At 41.9% G+C, this 12,894-nt stretch overlaps 1 long non-coding RNA gene across 1 annotated transcript in view; it reads left to right on the forward strand.

The window, feature by feature from the left end:
* The window catches only part of LOC140178416 (uncharacterized), a 97,759-nt gene extending 85,388 nt beyond the window's left edge, over positions 1-12,371 (forward strand). Inside the window, exon 2 of the long non-coding RNA XR_011871637.1 lies at positions 12,174-12,371. This is a non-coding gene — a long non-coding RNA (uncharacterized lncRNA). The remainder of the gene's footprint in view (positions 1-12,173) is intronic.
* Positions 12,372-12,894: the final 523 nt, after the last annotated feature.

Raw genomic sequence — 12,894 nt, forward strand, 5'->3', positions numbered from 1 at the left:
TAGTTTGATTGAATATGCAATTTTTTAAATAATAATTTTAACAAGAAAAAATAAGTTTCAGTACAAATATAAATCTAACGTATTAAATCTGAATGAAACAAATCTAACATATAAAGATAAGGGTAAAAAACCCTAATAAGCCAAGGTAAGTTTTGCATTACGTAAATAAGCCAAAAGCAAAATCGTTTCAGCAATGAGCCAGGGCCTATTTTTATGTAATTCGAACCAACCTGGTTCGAACTACATTCCTTAGTAAATCGAACTAACATAGTTCGAATTAGGAGAAGAAAACGTTGAACGTAATTCGAACCAATGTGGTTCGAACTCAAGCTCCACATAATTCGAACAAGGCTAGTTCGAATTATGCCTACTCTAGCAAACCATGTAATTCGAACCAACCTGGTTCGAATTACCCTTCTCGTGGCTCCTTAATAATTCGAACCTACCTGGTTCGAATTACTAGTGATTCGGCTATATAAGGAGTTCGAATCAGCCTCATTCGAACCATTCTTCCTTTCCCCTACCCCACCAAATCCCAGAGAAAATGACCCAGATTCTCTACGACGAAGACCTGAACGGAATACTCTGCTGATGGGGGACGATCCGGCACGGTTATATCGCTTGGACGGAGTTGCTCATATAGCCGGGGTCATCAACGACGAGGTTAGTACAGAAAAACTTTGTGGTAGCGGTATATGTGACTTAGTGGTTTTGCATGCGGTTTTAGTGGCGGTTTAGGTTAGCGGTAAATCGTAGTGGTATTGCTGGTGGTTTAGTTGAGAGGTTTTGCATGCGGGTTAGATGGTGGTTTAGTTGGTGGTTTATCTAGGTGGTTTATGTTAGTGGTTTATGTTAGTGGTTTATGTTAGTGTAGGGCTGCACATGGATCGGATAATATCCGCATATCCGCGGTAATTATCCGCATCCGATCCGAATTTTGCGGATATTATCCGATCCACAGAGCCATCGGATCGGATCGGATCGGATCCGCATTATGGTCGGATCGGATTGCGGATTCGGCAGTGATATCCGCGGATCCGATCCGCAAATCCGCAAATCCGCACATCACATATAAATAGCATAGTTTAAGAAAGTAAACCCTAATGTGATATGAATTTTAGTGTGTTATTTTATGAATTTTATGATATTTTGTTTTTAATTTTTTATGTTGTACTTCAACTTAGAATAATTAAACTTAAATCTTGTGTTATTATTTTGTTTTTGTTATTCAAGAGAACTATTATTGATAATATTTTATGAGTAAATAGGCTTAAACAGATAAAAAATAAAATTTTTGGATATTTTTTGTAAAAACAGCCAAATAGAATCTTAAAATAGTTTTTTTTTTTAATTATGCGGATATACCCGATATCCGATCCGATCCGATCCGCAAGTATGCGGATTGGATCAGATCGGATCTGGCCTAAAAAAATGCGGATATCGTATCCGATCCGATCCGATCCGTGTGCAGCCCTATGTTAGTGGTTTGTTTTAGTTGTTTTATGTTAGCTCTTTTATGTTAGTGGTTTATGTTGGTTTTTTATGTTGGTGGTTTATATTAGTTGTTTTATGTTAGTGGTTTCTGTTAGTTGTTTTATGTTAGTGGTTTGTGTTAGTTGTTTTATGTTAGCTGTTTTATGTTAATGGTTTTAGTTAAGCTGTTTTATGTTAGTGGTTCTACTTAAGCTGTTTTATGTTAGTGGTTTAGTTGTGTGGTCTATTGGTTTGTTTTGCATGTGGTTCTCGTTCATGTATTTTTATGCAGTTTTATTTAGTATGATGTTTTGTTGATGATTTATCGTGTTGGTTATGTTTGTCATTGGTTATGAAGCTGGTTCTAACAATGCGGTGCATTTCATGCGCAGCCTCAGCGATGCATCAGGAGTATGCGGCGGCAGCAGGGCATGCGACTCGATGACAGATACGTTCCGTACTTGCAGATGGCCGGACTATACCATCTTGCAAGGCTGAACGATAGATGGTTCTGTTTAGACGAGGCCCTTGTTAGTGCATTTGTCGAGCGATGGCGTCCGGAGACGCACACGTTTCATATGCCGTTCGGAGAGTGCACGATCACACTCCAGGACGTGGCATACCAGTTGGGTTTGCCAGTGGACGGGCGTTACGTGAGCGGCTGCCTATCAGAATTCCAGATATACATCCAGGGTGGCCGTCCAGCCTGGGTGTGGTTCCAGGAGTTGCTTGGAGTGATTCCTCCTCCCAGCCAGGTTCAGAAGTACGCAGTGAACTGCAGCTGGTTCCAGGAGACTTTTGGTGAGTGCCCTGAGGGAGCCGATGACGAGACTGTGCAGCGATATGCCCGTGCGTACATCATGATGTTGTTGGGTACGCAGCTGTTTGCGGACAAGTCCGGCAACCGCATTCACATCAGATGGCTTCCCTACGTAGCTAGGCTGGAGGAGATGGGTACCTACAGCTGGGGTTCTGCAGCACTGGCATGGTTGTACCGGTGCATGTGCCGAGTGGCGAATAGACATGTGGTCAAGTTAGCGGGCCCACTTCAGCTACTTCAGTCTTGGATCTTCTGGCGATTTTCTCGGTTTAGGCCTGCATGGTATGAGACGTTCAGCTAGCCATTGGCCTCGAGGTACTCTACTCAGTCTTCTCTATTTCAATTTAATATGCATAACTTCATGTTCATTAATAATGTATTACAAACCCTAAATACACATTTAACTAGCCATAAGACACTTGTATGGTGCAGGTGGTCCGGTTACAACCCTTCCGGTAGTGAGAAGGGTCCTAGAGTGCAGATGTGGAGGCTAAGGATAGACCGGTTACAGGACAGGGAGGTGAGTACGCTACTTAATAAGTTTCTCTATTTAACCACACTTTATGAGTTGGGTCCATGAGTTGCCCTGACAATGGAGAGTTCTCCGTGCAGTTTATTTGGATGCCGTACAGCAGCCCCGACGTACTTCAGGTTGTGCATCTAGAGGCTTTGGAGCCTCGGCATATGGCGTTGTGGCGGTCTGTGACGTCGTTGATCTACTTTGCCGTCATAGAGTGGCATTAGATAGATAGGGTTCTTCCGCAGTTCGGAGGGGTGCAGCCCCGTCCGAATCCCGCCCTGAACATCGACTTTCTGATGTCTGAGAGGCAAGCGATACTCTGTAGCTACCCAATGAGAAAGAATCCGTCGGAGTGGTCTCTGCTACGGTGAACTCGGAGTTATCCCGGTCATACAAAGTCACCGTGAAGCACCTGGTCGTCTTCAAGTTGGCCTCAATACACTTCACCAAGTGCTGACTGAATTGTTGTCCGGTTTCTATCTGGGCCTCAGCCTCTCTCCCCTTGCGAACAAAGAGTTCCGCAAGCCTTCCATATGTTGCCTTCACCAGAGAGCATACAGGGAGGTTTCTGACACCCTTCAGGATTGAGTTCACACACTCGGAGATATTCGTCGTCATGTGACCGAATCTCCGTCCCTCATCACGATGCTGAGTCCACAAGGAATAATCAATCCGGTTCGCCCACTCACACATCGCCGGGTCTTCAGACCGCAGAATATCAAACTCAACCTCGGTCTTGGCATACGCCGCATTCACTAGAAGCCTCCGTGCATCTTTGCCCTTGAAGGTAAGGGCAAAATTAGCCGCTATGTGTTGAATGCAGAATGCACGGTATGCAGATGGAGGTAACCAACCTCCGTCAGGAGCCTCAAGCGCAGCCTTGATGTCGTTATGCCTGTCCGATATAACCAGCAGACCCGGCTGCGGTGTCACGTGCTGTCGAAGGTGGGAGAGAAAGAATGACCAAGACTCTGCATTCTCACCCTCTACTAGTGCGAATGCAACAACTAGAATGTTGGAGTTCCCGTCCTGTGCAATCGCGATGAGCAACGTACCCCCGTACTTCCCATACAGATGGGTGCCATCAATGCTAACTAGCGGCTTGCAATGACGGAATGCCTCGATGCACGGTGGAAACGTCCAGAAAAGTCTGTGAAAAAAAGCTTGAGACTCGTCTACTTGTCCACCAACTCGAACGGGGCTCGTCCGTAGGATTGCAACAGTACCAGGCATCGTCAACTGGACTCCCAACACCCACCTGTGGAGCTCGTTGTATGACTCATCCCAGTCACCGTATATGAGGGCAATAGCCTTCTGCTTCGCCATCCAGACCCTCCTGTAAGTCGGCCTAAACCCAAAGTGTGCTGCCGTGGCATTTAGAAGCACCTTGATGCTGACGGATGCATCATCCCTAACCATTGGCATAATGAACGCCGATATCACATGATAATCCAAACTCCTGTGGTCACTCGAGATGGAGGTGGCAAGACAAGTGTGAGGTCCATTGTACCGTTTGACCTCCCAAATGCCCTTGCGTTGCCGGAGACTCAGTCGAATCAACCATGTGCACCCATTCCCAAACTCAGAACACTTGCCCACATAACGGCGATAATCAGACTCCACTACCTTGTACTGTACCCCTCGCCGGATGTTGTAAGTCTTCACACTTAACAGGGCCTCATCTTTATCCTGAAATTGCTGACCAACCTGGAAATCTGTCAGACCAGCAGTCCCTTCCGCATCTCTAGCTCCGAATCCAACAGAGTGACCAGAAACCCCCTCCTGCCTCATGGCATCCAAGTCCAAAGAGGAAAAATGTAGTGGATACTGCTGTGTGCCAGAGCTAGAACCACCTGCCGCCAATGCAGGCTCACTCGCTCCAATATCATCGCCGCTGTCATCATCAATCATATCCGGCTCGACGTCATCCTCCTCTCGATCACCCAACAATCCGTCTCCAACGCCAAGCGGTGCAACGCCCTGTAAAGCGTTCGGCATAATATCAAATGATCCTGCCTCGTCACCTCCGCTGCCATTGAGATCAGCAGCAAAAGACGGGAAGGCGACAGGTTGGACCGCTGGCTCGTACACAGGGACGGAGGAAGAAGCAACGGCAGGCCTGGAACTAGAACCGGCTGCCGTGGCTAAAGTGGTGATATTCCGGTTCGAACCCCCTGAGCTGGATACCACATCAATTAGCTTTGCCAACAATTCTGGTGTCCTGACCTCCGGAAACTGCCACCGACAAAGAAACATGACTTGCAAGTCCTCATCACTACCAATCGTGAAACAATCATACTTCATGGTATCCTGGAGGACCGTGATTGGAATGCGATAGAAAAACTTCTTAACCCGCTTCGCACCTTCCAGACCAAGTTTCATCAGCACAGATTGAACAAGGTCATCATAGCTCGTCGTAGGACTCACGACAATACAGAGAGGATCCTTATCTGTGAACTTCACACCGGAACGAGTTTTCCTCTTAATGGATCCTCTGTGGTGAACCAAAACAACAAAACTCTCCTCACTAGCCATCTTACACCCTCTAATGAGAGCAACTCACGTTTACAACCATATATATACTGCTCTGTCTCCCACTAATTCGAACCAGCCTCCATCGAATTAGGGATTGTGTAATTCGAACCAGGGTGGTTCGAATTACTTGGTGCAGTTTCTCTCTCTATAATTCGAACTAGCTTGGTTCGAATTATGTGCGTTGCTAGATCGAACCAGCTTGGTTCGATTTATGTTGAATTCTTTGTTAGTAATTCGAACTGCTCTGGTTCGATTTACTTTGGCCTGCTTCTCTCTCTATAATTCGAACTACCCTGGTTCGAATTACTTCCATTCATAGTTCGAACCAACTTGGTTCGATTTATTAAGAACGCTCAACTTGTAATTCGAACTGCGCTGGTTCGAATTACTACCAAATACAGTTCGAACTACCTTGGTTTGAATTATATTAATATATGATTTGGCGCATTACTGAAACCATTTTCGGTTTGCCTTATATACATAAATTCTAGATGGCATTGGCTTATAATGATTTTTTACCCTAAACTCTAAAGATAAATAACATAATAAGTCTAAATAAAACAAATGATGATGACGTGTTTGTGAATAGAATAAAACTCAAAAAGCAACATCAATATAATATAAGTAATCAATTCTTGTTTTGTCTGCAATGACTTTCTCAAGTGCTAGTTCCCGGCTCACTACACAAGGAGAATAAAACTAGAACAAATACTTATAGAAGATTAATAACAATTTTAAACACTGCAAAATGAAAAACAAAAATAAAAACTAGAGCTAGATTTAATAAATAGAGGATTTAAATAAAAAAATCAGAACTAGATTAAATAAACAAAAAAATTAAAACAAGAATCAGAATCAGATTTAATTAAATACAAAAAATAAAAAATAAAAAGAACAACAGATATAAACAAAAATAAAAAGAAAAAATATGTGTAACCAACATAGTTGTTGAACAATATAACCAACAGGATTAAAATAGTAAAATAATACCAAATTTAATTAGTGGCGTTAATAATTAATATCTAATAATAATCAACTTTAAAATTTAAAAAAAAGATTATCCCACTAAGACTCTTCAACTAGCTTCTCTTCTCTCGCTGCACTCTCCCCATGTCGAACAGAAGCCATTGTCGCCCCCCCCATGCAACCTACGCCGTGCCTCCAAAACCAGGCCCCGCCTCCCTCTATTCCAACCGCCGAGCATCCAGTCGTCGTCTGATTTTTTTTCCTTCCCGCCGCTGACAAACACATGGACCGTCCAGTCCATCGAAGCCCACCGCGTCCACCGTTACCCCCGCTTCGTCTCCGGCTAACCCGACCAAAATATAGGGGAGAGTTGTGACAGCCCTTTCAAGATTACGTGACCTCTTATAGCCCCTTCTATGGAGTCCAATTTTGTTGAACCGATTTCTCATTTTCCAGATTCTTTCACCGACTGCAATACCATCCATTCAAGTGACAATCTTCTCAATTCTTGCGACGTGGAAGGTGAAAAGTTTAACAAGGTTAGCAATGTATGTTGGTGGAGTGGGACGTATGTTCATTTTCATATAAATGAGATGATTATTTTAAGCCAAATATTCTTAATCGTTGTTGGTATTCATTCCAAAATTTTTTTTGGTGGTGTTCTGGTTCATCAATATAATAATTAGTTAAATAGTACTAAATTATAGATCAATTTCTATGGAAGATGAAGATGAACCATTTATTTTCTTGATCCGATAAAATATTATATTACCTTTTTAATATGTTAAACTGAAATTGGTTGATTATAGGTTTAGTGTTTACTGAAAAATTATGGCTAATGGTTGCCATAAGATTGTATTGAATCCCCGTACCTATGCTCCCATGCCATCCATGCAAAAAATTTAACTGGCTACATATGTAAGGAAAAGGAAAAGGATACAGCAGTTATTAAGGAGCTTTTCAAAGCATAGAAGAAAATTTGGTTTAGGTTGTCTAGGTAGATGGATTTTTTGTGTGTTTGTTTGTGTATGTTTGATTATAGGCCATAGAATGTATGAATATTACTGAGTTTGAAAGTGATGACACGGATCTTGTTGATGAGGTTTGGTCTCTAGTATATTGTTGTTTTTTCGTGCACTGCATGTTTGTATCAAACATTAATTCTCATGTTCGTAAAATGATGTCTGTTTCAAACTGATTCACAATTACCAGATCATAGTTGCCTTGCCGAAGACGAAATACCAACAGTTGGGATGCGGTTTGAGGATTTGAAGCTGGCTCAGAATTTTTATGCAACATATGCAAAGAAAGTCGGTTTCGTATGTAAGATATGGAACACAAATCTTGATAGGATGACAAAAGAACCGATTAACCAATCTATCCATTATAACCAGGAGGGTTTTCGTGGATCTCGTGTCAAAGAACCCACACGGAAGAACACGGTTGTAGATGTGGGGTGCAGAGCAAGGATATATGCAAAGTTTGACAGAGAGAAGAAAGACTGGGCCTTGTTGAAGGTTGATTTGAGGCACTCGCACCCGTGTTCAACTAAAAAGGCGGTGCATTACCACGAGAATAGAGAGTCAACCATGCATGCGAAATGCATGATTGAGGTTAATGATGAGGCGGGAATTCGACCTAACAAGACATTTCTAGCATTGGCTAATGAGGTTGGTGGGCCGTCGAACCTGGGCTTGTTTGAGAAGGATGTCAAGAATTACATCTCAGCAAGACTCCGATCCAATAATATCAACGCCGATGTTAAGGAGATGTTGGATTACTTCATGCGAATGAAGGAGATGAATCCGAACTTTTTCTACGTAGTAAATGTGGATGACGATTACAAATTTCGGAGTGCAGTTTGGGTGGATGCACGGTGCAGGGATTCTTATGAGTACTATGGAGACGTGGTGTCATTTGATACCACATACAGCACGAACCAGTAAAAATTAATTACGTTGACGTTTTTTACGATTTGTAGTATTTTGTATTAGTTGGATGTTAATAAATGTGGTTATTTTCACTTTAGGCATGGTTTGCCATTCGCCACTTTCGTAGGTGTAAACCACCATGGTAAGTCTACTTTGTTGGGTTGTGCTCTGCTAGGCAGTGAGGAGATCCCTAGCTTCGAGTGGGTGTTCACGCAGTGGCTAAAGTGCATGGGAACTGCACCGCATGGCATCATCACAGACCAGTGCAGGTCCATGTTTGGTGCAATTAGGAAGGTCCTACCCAATACACGCCACCGTTGGTGTATATGGCATATTACGCAAAAGATACCATATAAACTCGGTGGTTATGCTAGGTTCAATGAGTTGAAGGCCGACTTGAAGCACATTATATGGAACTCTCCGTCGGTTGAGACTTTCAAGGATGGTTAGGCTGAATTCATTGACGAGTTCGACCTACACCACAACAAATGGCTATCAGGTTCCTGTATTTTAAGTTAAATAATGTATTGTCATTCCTTAGATGTTGTACTGCTCTTGTATTTTGTTCTGAAAATCTATTCCTTATGCAAGTTTCTGTTGTTGGGTGGTATGTTTTGTGTAGACATGTTTCATCATCGACACATGTGGGTGCCGATCTTTTTCAAGGGTCAATTTTGGGCATCTATGAAGAGTGCGCAAAGGAGTGAGAGTATGCACTCATTCTTTGGTGGATACTTACATTCCAAGACTAGTTTGGTTCAGTTCGTCCACGAGTTCGACAATGTGCTTGGAAACAAGGAGCAGAAGGAACTGGAGGACGATGCTGCAGACTCGAGAGGATTTATCCCATGTGCAACTAGCTCAACCATCGAGCGACAATTTCAACAAGAGTATACCAACGACATATTTAGGGATGTCCAAACAGAGTTTGTCAAGAAGGCTGATTACAATATTCGTGCCGTTAATGAACAGGGCGACTTGGCCTGGGTAAAAGTGGAACAGAAAATTCTAGCCTATGAAAAGACTCGGTATGTTACGTACAACGTCCGTTTGAACCATTTGACTCATGAGGTACAATGTGAGTGCAACTTGTTTGAGAGTGCAGGTGTGTTGTGTTGCCACTGTCTTGTAGTACTTTCATTTTACAAAGTGAATAAAGTGCCTTCATGCTACATTCTTCGTCGTTGGAGTAAGAAAATAAAGCGCAAGCACACCTACATTAATAGTAGCCACGACGTGAGACGTTCGGATGAGAGCCAGAACTTATATCCAGAGGGTTGTGTGCACACTTCTACAATGTTGCTCAGAAATTTGTGAATGGTGATGATGAAGCAGCCATGTTGCATGCTGCTCTGGACGATTCAAGGGCCAAGCTAGGTGATTACCGTGGCAAGGTTCGGAATAAGGCTGTCGCTAGGGGTGGAAACATGCCAGACCAGGCCAGGCTTTGCTCTTAACGGGCCTGGCCTGTTATGTGGTTAATTGGCCTGAGCCTAGCCTGTAGTCTGCTATAGGCTTTTTTTCAAAGTATTAAGCCTGGCCTGGCCTGAAGCCTATTAAAGGCCTGATAATTTTTTTTTTTCAAAAATAAAAATATTATTTAAAAAAATTATTTTTTTAATAAAAATATTTATATGTAATATGTCATATTTAATATTTATACAAAAATTTAAATTTTAAAGTTTTTAAAATATACAAAAGTATTTATAGTTAAATATAATAAATTTAAAATATCTCATACTTTTGTTAATAATAAAAAAATTATTTATATATGTAATTATGTATTAATAGGCTCAGGCAGGCCTGACAAGCCAATAAGGCTAATTAGTGAGCCTGGGCCTGGTCTATTAGCATAATAAGGCTTTTATAAGAGCCTGAACCTATGCCTATTTTATAACAAGCCAGGCCAGGCTACAGGCCCTTGACAGGCTGTCTAGCCTTTTTCCACCCCTAGCTGTCGCTGATGCACACACTAGCATCGGCACAGAGATTTCCTCCGTGGTGGCTGCAGGGTACATTCAAGGCCCATCGAAGGTAAACACAAAAGGTCGGCCAAAAGGTAAAAGGCTCAGATATGAGTTGGAAAAGTCGATCAAGAAACCCATGTAGAGAAAGCAGAAGAGTTCAGCCCCGGTAGGTATCGTAATTAATTTAAAGCTTCACCTTTAGTACATAGTTGATTAATAGGATAATGACTTGTTTTTGTTTGTGTTTGTTTCTTTCAGGATAAGCGTGTGTAATCTTGCGAAAATATAGATTTGGATGCTCCCACTTGGCAGATTGGTCTGCAAGGAGTTGGTGGATTCATGTCACTGTTAAACTCGTTCGACAATACCTAGCCTGTTTTGGATACAGAATCTATTATGTATATATTACATATCCTTTTCTTGTTAGTTGTTCCAACTCGTTATGTATGTTTGATGGTTATTTCGTTTTGTGAGTTGTTGATGGTCAGATGTATATGTGAGTTTGGCTTTCTGTGATTAAGAAGAATTTTAATTTGGATGTCTGTTCAGTATGATACAGGATGGTTGTTTAAACATGTACCCATATAGTTATTTAAAATAGTCATGGTGTATTGTGTGTGATCAGTTTCAAGTATTTTAACCTGGATGTTCGATTCAGTAGCATAGCGGATGGTTATTTCTACTTGTACCAGACAGCTATTTAGAATAGTCATGGTGAAATCACAAGAATTTTAACCTGGATGTTTGATTCAGTAGGATAGCAGATGTTTATTTTACTGGTACTCGAATGGTTATTCTGAATAGTATGGGTGTACTGTGTTTTATAAATTAGAAGTATCTTAAACTGGATGTTTGATTCGGTATGATAGCGGATGTTTATTTAAACCTGTACCCATATAGTTATTTAGAATAGTTAATGTGTATTATGTGTTTTCAGTATCAAGTATTTTAATCTGGATGTTTGATTCAATAGAATAGTGGATGTTTATATTTTTTTTGTTCCCAATATGGTTTTTCCAAGGTTCTGAAAACCGGACCGGACCGGCCGGTCCGACCGGTTTAACCGCGAACCGGTGACCTAAACGGTTTGGTTCAACATAAAAAACCGCTAAAATCAAAATCGTTCTCAAACCGCTGAACCGGCCGAGAATCGGTCGGTCGGACCGAACCGGGACCCGGCCGGTTTTGAAAAACGGCGTCGTTTTCCGTTCTATTATAAAATGAAATGGCCAGGTCTCCATAGCCTCAACCCCTCGAGCCATTCTTCAATCTTTCTCCCCAAAACACAACCCTCGAGTACATGTTCCCCACCGCCACAGGGCTCAGCGCCGCCGTTCGTTGCTCTCAAGCACCACCGTGTTTTCGTCCGATCGTCCGTGCTTCTCCCTCATTCAGAAATTGGTGCGTCTTCCTCGAGCTTGCCGTCATTCCCTGCCTCGCTGGTCTTTGTTTGCTCAAACCCTAGCCTCAATCACTCTCCTCTTCAAGCTGTGTTACCTCCGCCGTCGAATCTGGTCCAACTGTCGTCCCTGCTGTTTCAGCGTTGTCGCAGCTCGTCTCTGCCGTCGCGTTGCATTTGCTCCACTCTCCTCTGCCGTCGTTGCATTTGCTCCACTCTCCTCTGCCGTCGCGTCGTGCTGCAAAGGGAAAAGAAGGAGTGGAGGTCGCGGGAGGAGGCGCGTGAAGGGTGAAGCCTTTGCTGCTTCCGCCGTGTTTGAGCTCGAAGACAGCCGCCAGTGCTGCTACCTCTGTTGTTGCCTCTGTCGTGCCTTGCCATCATGTTACCACTGATTTCATCTGCCTCTGTTGCTTCAAAATCATGCTAAATTTATGGGTATCCGTCCTTTTTGAATATGTTTATAAATAATAAGATTAGACATTGATTTTTCTGAATTCTGATTATGGTTTTGTTCAAATTTACTGATGGCTTTGTTTGTAGTTGCTGGTTTTGCTGGTTGAAGGTTTAGTGTTTTGGAATGTTTTATAATGTGCTAATGTTTGTAATTGATGGCTTTGTTTGTAATTGATGAAAGTTTAGTGTTATTGTGATTATTGGTTAATGTTTTGGTTTGGTGTTCTCTCTTTTCCAGATTTCCCTTCTCCTGTATTTCTGTATGTTGCTGAATTGGTAATCAATAAATTTGCCTTTTTACTGTAAATCAGGACTTTACTAGACTTTACTAGGATCTGTTAAATTTGTTGCTTGTTGCTGAATTTGTTGCTTCCCAGTCACAGCATCAGAAGAGAAGCTGGTGAATAAGGTTTTAAACTGTGAAATCATGTGTTGTTGCTTGAATTTTAGGAGAAAGAGCAATGTAATGTATTCCTATTTATGATTCCATAAGACCAAGGTTAAATTAACAATTCAGGTGGAGTTGAGTTTTGTTTATAAGTAATTAAATGCACAAAACAAGAATAGGATTGCTAATTAAATTTGGAATTTCTGAATAGTGACTTGTTAAGGTGCTGTTGTTGTTAAGGTGCTGTTTTGCTATGGCACTATGCTGCTGTGAATAAGGTTTTAAACTGTGAAATCATGTGTTGTTGCTTGAATTTTAGGAGAAAGAGCAATGTAATGTATTCCTATTTATGATTCCATAAGACCAAGGTTAAATTAACAATTCAGGTGGAGTTGAGTTTTGTTTATGAGTAATTAAATGCACAAAACAAGAATAGGATTGC

This window comes from Arachis hypogaea, chromosome 14 (assembly GCF_003086295.3).
Source record: "Arachis hypogaea cultivar Tifrunner chromosome 14, arahy.Tifrunner.gnm2.J5K5, whole genome shotgun sequence".
NCBI lineage: Eukaryota > Viridiplantae > Streptophyta > Magnoliopsida > Fabales > Fabaceae > Arachis > Arachis hypogaea.